Raw genomic sequence first — 13,952 nt, 5'->3', positions numbered from 1 at the left:
GCCCTGTCTTCCCATTTTTTTTTCAGGGAATCTGCCATATTGTCCTGTTTGCCAACTACTATCAATTTTTATTCATGAGCGGTCTGCATTACAAGCCAGGCTTTTCAGCATTTCCACCATTTCCAACAACTTTTCTTTGATACAATAATAAGCCCCAGTTCGCCTATTATGATCTATACGATGAATTATCAAATTGAAACTGATCTCCCTTTCAAAAGAAATGAGCTGTATTGATTTCGTATGTATATATTATGCAAATGTTATACTGAATTTTATACTTCTTGTTGGAAATGAAATGAAATGATATAAACAAAAGACTGAAAATTTCTGTCCCTCACTAGGCAGGTATAATACGAGCGTACATTTAAACCGCGGAGACATGCGTGAGCCTTTTACGTAAATAACCCGGAATAATTCATACAAGATGTGAGCAAGAAGAAAGATTGTCAAACCCTTTTTGCGCAACAATGAAATGATTGCACGGAGTCGTCTATTTTTACCTTTCTTCCCCCCTTCGTCTCGTCTTGTCGGCGATCTTAGACGGGGGAAAAATAGACAGACAGTGACAGCTCCATGCCCCAAAAGACCCTTTTGTCGGAAGGCAGAGCCGCGTAGTGGCGGGAAGTTGGAGGGGGTCGAGCAAGAAAGAACGGAAACTGAATCACGAGAACTGGGAGTGCCCGTGCAGAACAGCTTATAGAATATTTCCCCTTTGAAAAATGAAAGAAAATATGTCCTTTTTTCGGGATAAAACCTGTATGATTATCTAAGGATTTAAAAAAAAATACAGGCAAAAGGCAGCATCTTATTATATTCCTGTTTTTAGAGAAAATGGGATATTTTGTCAACGGTATTTGAATCTGTAGAGTTGAGGTGTTCAAATGGATGAGCCATGTTTCGAGTATTTTGAATGATGTCCGTATAATATCCATATTTTGCAAACTTCATTTTCATCATTTCATATATCATAGAATGTCCTGTAAGTTTTTGTGTAACGATGGACGGCTGCTGAACTCTCCACCTCTATGCTCTATGTTTTGCCGAGTAATACAAAACACAGCAGATTCAAATAATCCATATAAGTATAGAGGCGTGTATACTGTCATGTACAGTAAAGTACATAAAGCTTACGTCGCGGTAAAAATTGAACACATTAGGGATCGCGAAAGAAAGAGAGCGTAGTGCTACGTTCACACTGTCGTGCGATCCGTTACGATCGCCACGATTGACCATTAGTAGCTGATCGTAGAATATTATGTATGTCTATCACATTTGCGCCTCTTTTGAAATCGTGGTCTTAATCGTGGATTTTATAAGTCGTGGCGATCTTAAATCGCCAGATGTTATCAGACCTTGAGGTCAGTCGTGGCTCTCGCGTTGCTCGCAGCAATTTTTGAGCCGTCCGAAACTTGTCTACGATCAACGCGATTGCCACGACTGAACTCACGATCTGAGTTGTCTGGTAAGATTACCACGACTACTCCACGATAAAGACCACGAATTCAACAGTGGCGCAAAGTGTATTAGACATACAGAAAAATTATACGACCATATCGTGGCGTACGTAACGGATCGCACGATATAGTGGGAAGATAGCATTACAATTCGTTAAGGACGGGCAATTAACGGCCAAGCAGGTGGATGGGTCGGATTTGAAATAATGGCAAAGTCTCTCTGGAAGACATTGCATGTAAACAAAGTTATAGCGACAAAAATAAGGACACCCATCACGCGGAACATTGTATGCTACTTCATTCTACGTCAACAGTGTGACGTTCCTGTCATATTTTCGCGCATGGTGAGAGATGAGACGTGATATAATGTTACACATGACTACCACATTGAACTTAATCCTGCGTTTAGGAGAGGCTGATGAGCGTAGCCCCGTCGTCTTGACACCGAGAAATTACACGAAATGCCTTATGTTGTGTCTTGCCGCCACGGTGCTATGGATCTACGCGCACACAGTACAGGTGCACCGCCACGCTCACGGGCGTCGCTGTTACGCCACCGGGGCGTCGATCCAATAATGGAGGCAAAGGCGTGGTGTAATTTTCGATGCTCCGGAGGACTTCACACACGTACTCGATTATAGTTATGCGCTGATACTTCCGCGGATTAGTGCATACTTCAAATCACGGCCATCTGTCCACACATTGATGATGTGCCGTACTTACCACTTACTCACGCAAATGGGTGAGATTTGAAAGTGGAGTTCTGTGACAAAAATCTTTGTCGTCAGCAGTCCGTGAAAGACGAGTTGACAGTTCACTCCCTCCCCACCCCTCCCCCAAGTCTCCCCACTCCACCAAAAAGAGATCACATCATGTAATAAACGCAAAGGAATGTTTGAATAATGTAGCATGGATAACATTGTTGGTTAACACAGAAGCAATGCTATCGCTTTGTGTAAACATAAAACGTGAGCGCTCGCGCGCGCGCGCACACACACACACACACACACACACATGAAGATGATCTCGTTACTGTGTTGATCACCAATAATTGAAATCATTCTTTAAGAAAAGGATTTGTTGTTGTTGTTGTTGTTGTTGTATAGCCTTAAAGACAAATGGAGAGATATCAAAGTCCTCAAAATGATGTGTGAAAAAAAAACTCATCACGTGGGAAATCCTGCAAAACGCTATAATAGGTAGAGATATTGTGCATTGTGATCATGGTGATCCAATGCCGATTCCATTGATTGGCGCCTTGGATTCTTGGCTTACAATCCATTGAAGGAGGCAATCACTCATAAATCACCTCCAAACTCCTATCTTACAGGGAGTGGGGACTGGTTGGAGATATCATACTGCCCCATATTGTTCATCCCGTCGATATTATTTCCCGACACCTCAAGATTTTAAATCCCGCCTTTCATCGTGCGTTTTCCGGAGGTCGAACAAATTTGCTAAAAGGTTTACACAATTTTTTGCCCGATGATTGTATGGCTGTATGCCAGCTTGGTGGAACAAGGTTCTAGCCTTCTGGTCCAGTCCGTTGGCGAAAAAAAAAGATGGTAATCACCCATCGATGTATAAAATCGTCTGATGGGGCACATTGAGTGAAAAGTGCTGCAAAATGAAACGCAGATAGTGAGCATTATTCTGAAACATGTCGACACGCACATCGTCACAATTAGTGAAGTCGATCTACTGCCGATCAGTTTTAGTAATTTGACATCTATTAGTAGTTCATACATTCATGTATAAATAACCCATTCTCTCATCAGTTTATCCGATTTGCAGCTTCAAACCCTCTGGCACCCACTTAACTCATACCATAATCAAATCATTATCATTGATTGCTGATGCATGTATTGGTCATCCACGTACATGTACGTCATTGGTCATCCACGTACATGTACAAGGAATTGCCGTCTGAATGTATCAGACATTCTCCGTGTATTAATGGCTTATATCATGGTATGGAATTGGTTTATCTACAGATCAACGTATTGACATTTATTGTTCGTTCTTTTCTTTGTTCACTATTTCATTCATTGGAGAGCATATCACAAACACATAAGAAAACATCTGCGGTTGGGCCAACCGATAGGTCGGCCTTAAAATGCATCGTTTGCCGACCATGCGCGAAGAAGACAACCTTTAAACGATCGAACAATCAATTACGAGTTTACGACGTGATCAAAATATTGATGTATGATTCACACGAAGCCAAGATTATCCTGATAAACGAGGAATGATTTCTAGATAAGTAGACGTTTAAATGAGGGTATTTAATATTGAATGTACTCAGCCACTACATCAATCGCTCGATACACGAATGAATGGAATGATGAATGAATAGAAATTGTGTAAAATGGGATTTCATAACAATTTGTTAGTCTTGTGGTACTACAATGGACGAAACCGGGCAACCTTGTCGATAACCACGATATCTTTTTTGAGACCTGAGAAAGTTGGTATCGCGCATATATCCGACCATCGTTTTGCTATTATCGATTTGCTGGCAACCCGTCTATCCAAGTTACGAGAAAGGTCTGCGGCGGTAGACTACCCACGTTTACCTGGTGAGTTACCTGCGTATCAAGTGACAATTTGATTGACGTGCAGAGCATATTTTCACCGTGCGGGCCTCGCGAGGTATGCACGGGGCCGAGGCATCGCGCAGCATGGTTGCAGGGAAGGCGCTTGCTGGCAGGGACGGGAGATAGCCTTCCTGCACGGACGGACTCAGCCAACCCCCCTCTCTTTGCTAGGCAGGCTCACTGCCGATTGGTGGACGGGTTGTTTAGTCATCCACGGTCGTCACACCCGCGAGTGAGCCAGCACACTTCAACACAAAATAAGAATTTAAAAAAAAAGAAGAAGAAAGAAAGGTGAAAATGTGCAAGATATCACAGAGAAGAGAAAGGAGGAGACAGGGTGATAAGAAGGGAACGAAATAGCATATGGTCCATCATCATTTTGCAGTTGGCTTTCACAACCTGCGCAGGGAGACGGCAAGACGGCTGATGCTACCTGGAGACCCTGTATTATTGTTGTGTTTTTCACCATGACGGACATATCTCAACGAGTGTTTAATTCAAGACAACACTCGCACTTCTACCCTCGCTCGCCACTACGCGGCCTATCACTTTTTTAAAAGCAAGCCGCTGACGCATCGGTGCTCCTTCAGTGGCCCCCTCGCGTGCTTGGATGCATGCTAATTGCCGAAGAAGCCCCGCCAAGCTACTTTTTTTTCCCGCCCCGAAGTCGGCACCCCTTTTTAGCTCAAAGCAATCGGTGGAATTCCAGGTGTGTTCTCGACAGCGAGAAATACAGCCCTCCACAGCAAGGCAAGTGGAGCGCTGCACCACGCGCACATGCACACAAACCCACACGCACACCACTAACCCTGGCGCATATTTACGAATTAAATGCACTTTTATTTGAACAACTGGACGGATACGTACTTCGAAGGGGCTGTATTGTTTTCGGGAGGTTCTGCCTCTACCCAATAACACCTATAGCTTCTACAACGAAAACGAGAGAGAAAGAGAGGGAGAGGGGAGAGGGGGATTATATTCGATTCTCCATCCCACTTGCATTGATGACCGCCCTTAGTGAAGCTCTTCTCTCTGTGATCCGAATAGCAAGCACTGCCGTGAAGTGGGGTTAAAACTTGGCGCCCATCACATGCGACAGATCAGTAATCCGCAGGTGCACATACCATTTTTCTTGCTCTTTCTGAAGGCGGAATGGACGGTGCTGGAAAAGGAGTTATCTGCTCAACAAAACGACTCCTCACCTGCAAAGTGACTATCTAGAAGACTCTTGAAGAGGTTCTTTCCTATGAAGCTCGAAATGTCTGAAGTGCTTACATCTGCCGACGATCTCATACCTGTCATTTTGCGCTGGCAGTGAAGGCCGGTCATCTGAAGAGGAGGAAATCTCTAGCTTTGTTTGACCCTGCGAGCAGGGTTTCCAGGTGTGCTTCGCCGCGGACATCTCGAGGACCTATTCAGGGAGGTGTGGACGAGGGTTATCCTCCTTTTGTTTTGTCGAGGAGGTTTTTCGTTCATCCGGAGAACAAAGGCGGGGAGGGGAACGTTTAAACAACGCCCGCGGAGAACAAAAAAGAGATCTTCGTTACATAAGCCGGGTTATGATGTTTTCAAGAGGAGGAGGGTGTCGAGAGGTTTTGCACAAGAGCCTGTAGGAGGTTCGCTCTTTTTAGAAGCTCGATAGACCCGCAACGAGGAACTTTCACAAACACAGACTCGCGGTCTATTTGGCCTATAGTGTCACTGGACTAACCGTCGTCTGCTCGCCATACACAGTTCGTACGAAAAACGCGAAGGACTTCTCTCATTTTTCAAGAAGAGTTGGAGTGAGCGGGATGCCATCGACGCTTCCTGCTTGATTGAAAATTAAGATTGGAAAAGGAAACTGATTGGCATTAAGGAGACGGAATGCATGCATCGCTCATCCCCGATTTTTCGATCGTCTGCGTTCGATGAGTCCTCAGAACCTTGCCGCTCCTAACTCTCGTTAATCGATGCTTGTTTGTTGCTGTTGTTGTTTTGCCGGGTGAACTTCACCGTTTGGAGGATGCAGTCGAACCTGAACTTTGAGAATCAGCCCAGCGGAAACTGTTAGGATTACTTACAGATGAATTGTTATCGGCTGAGTTTCGCTCTTACTTCCTGACAGGATTGACATGGAATGGTTTTGCCCACTGAGTCTCTGTCGCCACACTATCGTCACACCTACGTTGATATAAACCGTGACGAAAGTTGGGAGTTGTACTATCGTTGCAGAAAAAATTCTGCCAAACTCGGATATTTGACATTTTGATCCACGGATTTTTGGGGAATTCACTGGAGTGGCTTATATTTTTGTCGACCAAACAGCCTATAACATCAGGTGAGGCGCAACTTTGATTACATAGAACCGACGAAATCAATGACGAAATATACATCATCATCTTTAACCCAGTTAATACTATTACTCATATTACATTCATTAACGTTTGAAAGAATGTGAACAGGATAATTACGCAATATAGCATCTGGAAATGTCAAGTTTAAATCGATTCTCTACATATTTCGGGGATGTCTTTCGCTGTGTTCACCCAAGACATCTGTTAGTTCTCACAAAATTCTTTTTAACTAATTCAGCCTATGCACATTTTTGTAAATATCAACAATATCATGCTAAAAAAGAGCAATATACTCAACATTAACATCCGTGATAACATTATTGGGTTCTAGCTGTATTAGATTCATTAGATTGTGATTCATTACCTGTACACAATACTTCAGACGAGAATATAAGAATGAAACACGCCCGAGAAAGTACGCAAAGAAAGCTGGCTAGCAAAGAAAATAGCTGTCATGTCTGTGGTCGAAATCATTGATTTGTCGTGACAAGAAGAATATTATGCTTTGCCATTGTGACGGTCTAGTCATCCACGTTATATCTACAGTTCATCGTCATTATGTATGACCATAGTCCTTTTTTTTACTTTTAGTTCTCACCAGCAATACTATTGCGCTTTTGCACGAAGAGATTTAATCCCCAGGAGAGTTATGGAAACTTGGGCACTATAACTTGTTTGTGATAGATGCCTGGTATGGATTTTATTCCAAATGAGTGATTATTTATATGGATGCCTTTAAATTGCATGTTATATGGAAGAGCAACATTTGAAAACAGAAAGTGTCCAAAACATTTTGAGAGTGAAGCACGTGTACTCTAAACAAGTATGATAACTAACACGGTTATGAGCGTGTGGGGACAACGATTAATTTTTTGATGGACTTAAATTTCAATTCAAGATTTTTGCTTTGGAAGAGATCTCCTTGTTTAACCTCTGCTTGCATGTTTCGTTATTTGTCTTTTTTTTTTCGCTCTCTGATTTAAGTAAAAGAGCAAACTGATATATATATATATATTTTTTTTATTTATTTTTTTTTTTGGTGATTATCATTACCTTCTCCATAGCCATGGCTGCCGTATGTACTTGTCTAAGAGATTTGTTTATCTTAACCCGTTCCATATGGGAACCTGGTGGCCTGTGTATTAAGTCTATGGGGGTTTCAGAATTCAGTATCGAACTGGTTAATTTGCGCATTGCAACTTCTGACAACAAGAAATGAAACCCATTGTAAATTTGAAATGCGTCAGTGGTCACGATAAATCATTATGTATAAGAGAATCCAACAAACCTGAATGCACAGTCAAGTTATAAATCTGTAATATGAATAGGAAGATATATAACCTTAATCCATGCAGTTGTTCGTTGGACAACTTAACTCTTACTCATGTCACCGTTTTCAAAGTTATCACCGTGCGCACTGCAGATGACACTTATTTTTGGTTATAACTTGCATCTACCGTTTATTCTTAACTTTCAGGAACGGGCATACGTGCAGTAAAAATCTCTTCCTCACTATAATATTTCATATCTCTCAGCGGTTAAATTGTATGGAAAGGGGGGGGGGGGCTGGTAGCATAAACTTCCTTAACATGAATTAGAAATCGAGGGGTTGGCGAACACCGATGAGAATGCTGGTACACTTTAAATTCACCAGGGTTTTTTTTTAATGCGAATTGACGGGGGATTATGCTGCCATCTAAAGTAACTCTCGTCATCGCAAATGATGCTTGTATAATGTATGTTATTCGTTCGCACGGCACACAAGGTTATCAAGATGACTGGTGTTTATGCTGATTGGTTTAAAAAAATTCTCAGTACAGTATACCTTGAAAATCACTCTCAGATGAGTGGCACGGTATAATCATTTAATCGCTTTTATCACAGCACTTTCGTCATAGCACTGAAATCAATATCTGCCTGTATGATTGCGCTATACGAGGGAAACATGTTCATGTTTTAGTTGCACGCGGCCATGCGAGTTCCTCGCATCTCCGTTACACGTCAGTGCGGGCCAGTCATTTTGCGACTCTTTCTGTTGCCTGATTCCTCCCTTCTTTTGAGGTCACTGTCTGAAAGCTTTAGGAAAACATGACCGAATTATCAATGAAAGGAGTGAAAAGGGGGAAAGAGGCAGTGCATACTAGCAAACTAAGAGGGAAATGTAGACGGGGAAAGCATCAGAAAAGAGGGAAGAGAAGAGAGAAAGAAGGAGGAGGCACAGAGCATCACCAGGCTCGGATGAGGTGATGCCCGTCGGTTATTGCTCAGCGATAACGTTAAAATAATTTCATCGCCTGCAGCCGGTTGGGTGGCGCGCTCGAGTTGCCAGAGATCCCTGTTAAAAAGTACGCGGTGTAAGGCGATACGCGCAAGGTGGAACGGGAGAGACACAGCGCATCGAACGCCTCGCGATGGGGCCGCAGAGAGCGGAGGGAAACTGGGCTAAACATGGATCCTGGCATAAAATGTCAGGCCGGATGAGCACTGGAAATGGGAGAAAAGAACACCTCAGAGGGGGAAGGGGGAAAAAGGGAGGAAAACAGAAGTAGAAAAGAGAATCTGGACAGAGAGGGGGAAAAAGAGGGGGAGGAATGAGAGGGAACATGATTAGAATGGGAATGTGCAAGGGGGTTGAAGAAGGGGCCGAGAATTAGTCGTATTGTATGAAATTCATGATGAGATACGAGACGCGCACCAACAAAATGAGGATAAGAGGAGAATGAAATGGGAGAGTATCGCTTACCATCACGGGGTGCGGGGCTATCGCCATCATGAACATCGGAAGAGGAGGGTGGGAATAAAATAGGGGCCAGTGCACTTCCACATTTTTCCCCCCTGCCTACCCGGAGCTAATTTGCATATCGCGCATTGATATCCCGGGACTTATTATCAAAAAGAGATTGCCTTCAAGATCAATATCAGTGGTGGCGTCTAACTCGGTGGTTAGATCTGCAGCACATTACAATCACCATCAGATTCCGCTATGTATAGATGCAGGGTCCAGGGTGGTGATACGACCAGACATGTGGCAAGGAAATGAAGAGTAAAATTCCCTTATTGTTTGTAAAAATAATGATTTGTGAAATGAATTAATCATACCATGATAAATATCATCAATACTATTGCCAAAGGCAAAAAAAAAAAAGGAGGAAACGATTTAATGTGTGTATGTGGGGTTTGTGTTTAAGACTTTTTTTCATTAAACATATCTACTACCCATGCAAAGCAAAGCAATCAAGCAAATGGGGCGATATCAGCGAAAGTAAACGCTATTATTGTATCTTTCCAACCATAATTCTAACATTAACTTAACAATGCCTTTGATATTTCGTCTTACTTATACATAGAATAAACAAAATACAACCGATAAACATGACAAATAGTTAAAGTTACATTCTAGCAAGCAATCTAAACTAATGCCCCAAAAGGATACATAAAGGCTAAGACTCATTTGAAGCAAATCTGACGGGGACGACAGGCGAAGGAAAGTATAGCAAATAGAACCAAGTGGCTTTTATTTTGTTTGGATTCTTACAGGAAAAGAGGAACTATTTTTGTACACCCATAGAACATGATGTGTGAAATCTGTAGTCCTCGGTTTGGTTGTGGTATATAACGACGATTCATTTTTGTTTGAAGAGGAACAGCGCGTGAAAATCGTGTTGGGCGCAATATTATCAGGTGTCCATGTATTCTTATAGTCAAATATAAGTATACAATCATGATTGTGTTCGCATATTCTTGCTGAAATTTACATTAAAGTATGTCGAATTTAGAGATACTTTTTCTTGTTTGCAAGATTATTTGGCCACAAATGGAAGGCTGTTGGTGATTCAGGTACTGTATATCATGAGTTTGTCATAATGTACTTTCTTTCTAAATCTTACGGTGTCACGTAATAATGCCGTCGGTTTTCACCATGAGAGTTATATTATAGGAGTTATATTTCATATTCATATTTGATATATTCACATAGTTGTATCTGGGATCTATTCATATCTTTCTCTCGCCCTCCATGATGTATATTGCGTAGTAATATATATCTCATATTCTCGGTATATTTATTGGCATATTTGTCGTATATATATCTCTCCCCTTATTTCTTTTGTCTGTTTATATCTCTGTACTAACATTAGATTCTTTTCAGTTTGTTTACTGAAATTTCACTGTCTTTTAGTTTCCCCGCTTTTGTTCCGCATACACGTACAGATTCCGTACTTTTTGTGTAATAAGAGGCATTTTCATTAAATCGAATGCGGTACAAAGTATTTTAGCCAGTTAGTCAGTGGATCGGTTTTTGTTTTTGTTTTTTGTTTTTGTTTTACATTCAGTGTGTCCACAAAAACAACGATAACAAAATAATGAATGAGAGGAGTCAATTGGTATACCAACCACGAAATTGTCGTAGAGGATGTAATAAAAGGTTGGGTCCTGATTACTTAAAAGGTTCAAATGACCAATTATCTTTATGCCCAGGATGCCGCTTATAAGCGATCAAGGTCATTGCTTTGTGCAGTAATCGATTTAAATCGTAGATAGAGCTCATGGTTAAAGTGGTGTATCATGAACCACAATCAAAATTCTCTCTGGTATATAGGCCTATAGGTAGTGTGATATGCTTAATACAGTATCTCAAGCTGTTTCCAGCAGGATATTACGTCAATGATTCGCATACTGTTTTTTTTACTATATATACAACATCAGTAAGCATTCTTGAGAGTTTTTCTTTTCACCTTCGATTTTGCAGCTGATTCCGATATCATGCTGAGCTTTCCCGTAGAATTTGGCATCCCTACCCCATACTATATAGAGTTGTTGAATATCTGACATTTTACGTGTGTTTCCATGAGTTGCTTTTTTTTTTGGGGGGGGGGGGAGCTGGGGTCGTATCTACACATGCAAATTATACAGAGGTAATGATTATGAAAGAGCATGTAATTCCATGAGGATTTCAATGTTTATTTGATGAAAATTGATTTTGAAATGGCTGAGATATCCAAAACAGAGCAATCCTAATAAAGTGTGGGACCCACATTTTATTACGATGGTTTTGTTTTACTTTGTTTTTGGATGTTTCAGCTACTAGTATTACAAACCCGATTTTCATCAAATAAATTTTGAATTCCTCTTAAAATGGTATGCTCTGTACTACTTCATAAGTGTTTTCTTGGTATCTTGCAAAAAAAGTTAAAGCCCAATTTTCATCTCCACCAATACTGTATCATCCATTTAATAACCTATAGAACGTAATCCACCCCTCAACCTAGTGTATAATGCCAATAATCACAAATAATAAATGAGGACAGTGTAGTATGCAAGCGTGAGAAATCATGATATGTTAAAAGGAATGTAGGAACATGAAAATCCAAATGCAGGAAATGATGATGAAGATAATATTATAATAGTCAAGGCCTTCAAGCATGGAGCTTTAACAACGAGTATAGCTCCATGCTCCAAGCGAACGCACACGGGGTTATCATTGTGGGTTATTCAAACAAAGGACGTGGAGGCCAAACTTACCACAATCGCGTAATTATTATTTAACACACAAAATAATAATGCAGTAATCTGCTTCTATACGCCACTCCGATGTTTTCGTATTACTGAATACGAATACCCCAGGGAATGCGACAGTGACTCAATAATAGGTGTTTATGAGGCTTAGTCACTCATGCTTAATAATTCCCGTGGGGAAAGAAATTGTGATTTTCTTTCCACTATTGATCTTGTCGTTTTGCTACTCTGTTTTTTTATCGTTTTGTTCTTTGTTTATCACTTGCTTGTTCTGCATGTTCGATGGCGTGATAGCATCTTAAACGTGCTTATGCTTAAAAATTACTTCACGCGCGCCCGTTGAGGATGAATTTGCTCGCTATACCCGCTCTCCCTCTCTTTCTTGGAGACCATAATTCTGAGAGGACAAAAACGGAACAATTCAGTATTTTCACATTGAACGTGTTTTTGTTGTTTTCTTGTGTATTTTTTTCAGCAACTTACGTCGCTGAATTAATAGTTTATAGGGGAGCGAAGAATGGGTGGACTGCAAGACTATTTCTTTCTGTCACAATTTTCATGTGAGCCAGGAATCGCATGTATTAACACGATCGCTCCTCCGCCACCGGATATACTTCCTTATTCTGTCGCGGGCAATATCTTGAATGTCTAAAAGCATTTTTTTTTTGAGAGAGAGAGGACGCTTTGTTCTTCAAAACCCTCTACATGCTCAAAGCACGAGAGAAAGAGTGTACTAGATACAAATTGAACCACATAGTTGTCTATATTACATGTTTAGCATTTAGACCGGGGTATTTGACATCAATTTAAATTCGTGTTTATTTCATTCAAACAGATAAATCATTCAGACAAAGGTACATAATATAATTGTGAATTCAAATTGACAATACAAAATATAATAGATTGTGAAGACAGCAAAAAAGACAAAGTATTATGAGCAGCTGCCACCATAACAAAAGCATTTATGATAAAAATCACATTAAAAGGTTAGGACATGGTTTGGCAACGACGCAATATTATTCCTCGATCAATTGTGTTTTCATTATTTTTGTGTAATCATGATCATAGCAGGTTTTTTTTTTTAATGTCTTTTGATAAGTTGGTAATAGTAAGATCAAACAAAATTTTGTAAAGTATAGTTGAATGCTAAATGTAAATAATCACTGTTTATCAATGCACGAGGTATCGTTATCGTTCGTGTATCAGTGTGAATAATGTAATAATTAATTATGATGTTCGACTGCGAGAATTTTAGTTTCGACATCACACCTCCAATGTTTGGAACAGCCTTGTAATACCAGGGACCACCTTCACATGGAAGCATATTGTTTTCCTCTCTTTCTTTCTTCCTTTCTTTCTTTCTTTCTCTCTCTCTCTCTCTCTCTTTGTCTATCTTCCCTTCTCTTCTTGTGTCTTATCCTCCCTTCTCTTTCCATCTCTCCTCTTCACTTCTTCTCTCTTCTCTTTTTTTCTCTTCTTTTCACTTTCCCCTTTGCTCTTGAAGAAGAAAACATGGGGGAAAACTCTCCCCTTTTTGTGTCTTTCTACGCTCTTGCGAAGAGACCGCTTTAATATAATGAGAATACCTCATTGTCCTCGTTATTTAGAGCTTTCACGCAGGTGTGTGTGTTGTGTGTTGAGGGCACATCTCACCTATGCGTTGAAAGTAAAGGAGAAAGAGAATCATTGAACAAGGGATTTGGGGTGGGAAATCGAGAGCGGCCCCGCCAAACTCCCAAAGAGGACCATTAGTATTCACGGCACGAACGTGTGACGTGCACAATGAATTACCGCCCAGTATTAGCGTGCCGTGTGAAAAAAAAAGAGAGAAAGAAAGATCCACTGTTGTATGGCATCGGGCCGAGAGGTGAGAACTCCTTTATTTAGTTTTATCTATTCAAAGAAAAGGCCGGCCCATTATCTGAAAGACGATTGGGACACAAGGTGAAAGAACCCAGTTTTTGACTGTTTACGTACAAAAGGACATCCCTGTAAATCAATTCAAAATGTCAGCAAACCACTAAATTCCATGGAAACCCGAATATTTTGGA

This window comes from Diadema antillarum, unplaced genomic scaffold (assembly GCF_040938485.1).
Source record: "Diadema antillarum isolate AM-2024a unplaced genomic scaffold, OU_Dant_1.0 seq00000429_RagTag, whole genome shotgun sequence".
Taxonomy (NCBI): domain Eukaryota; kingdom Metazoa; phylum Echinodermata; class Echinoidea; order Diadematoida; family Diadematidae; genus Diadema; species Diadema antillarum.
The sequence above is the reverse complement of the archived record's forward strand: the minus strand, read 5'-3'. Positions refer to the sequence as shown.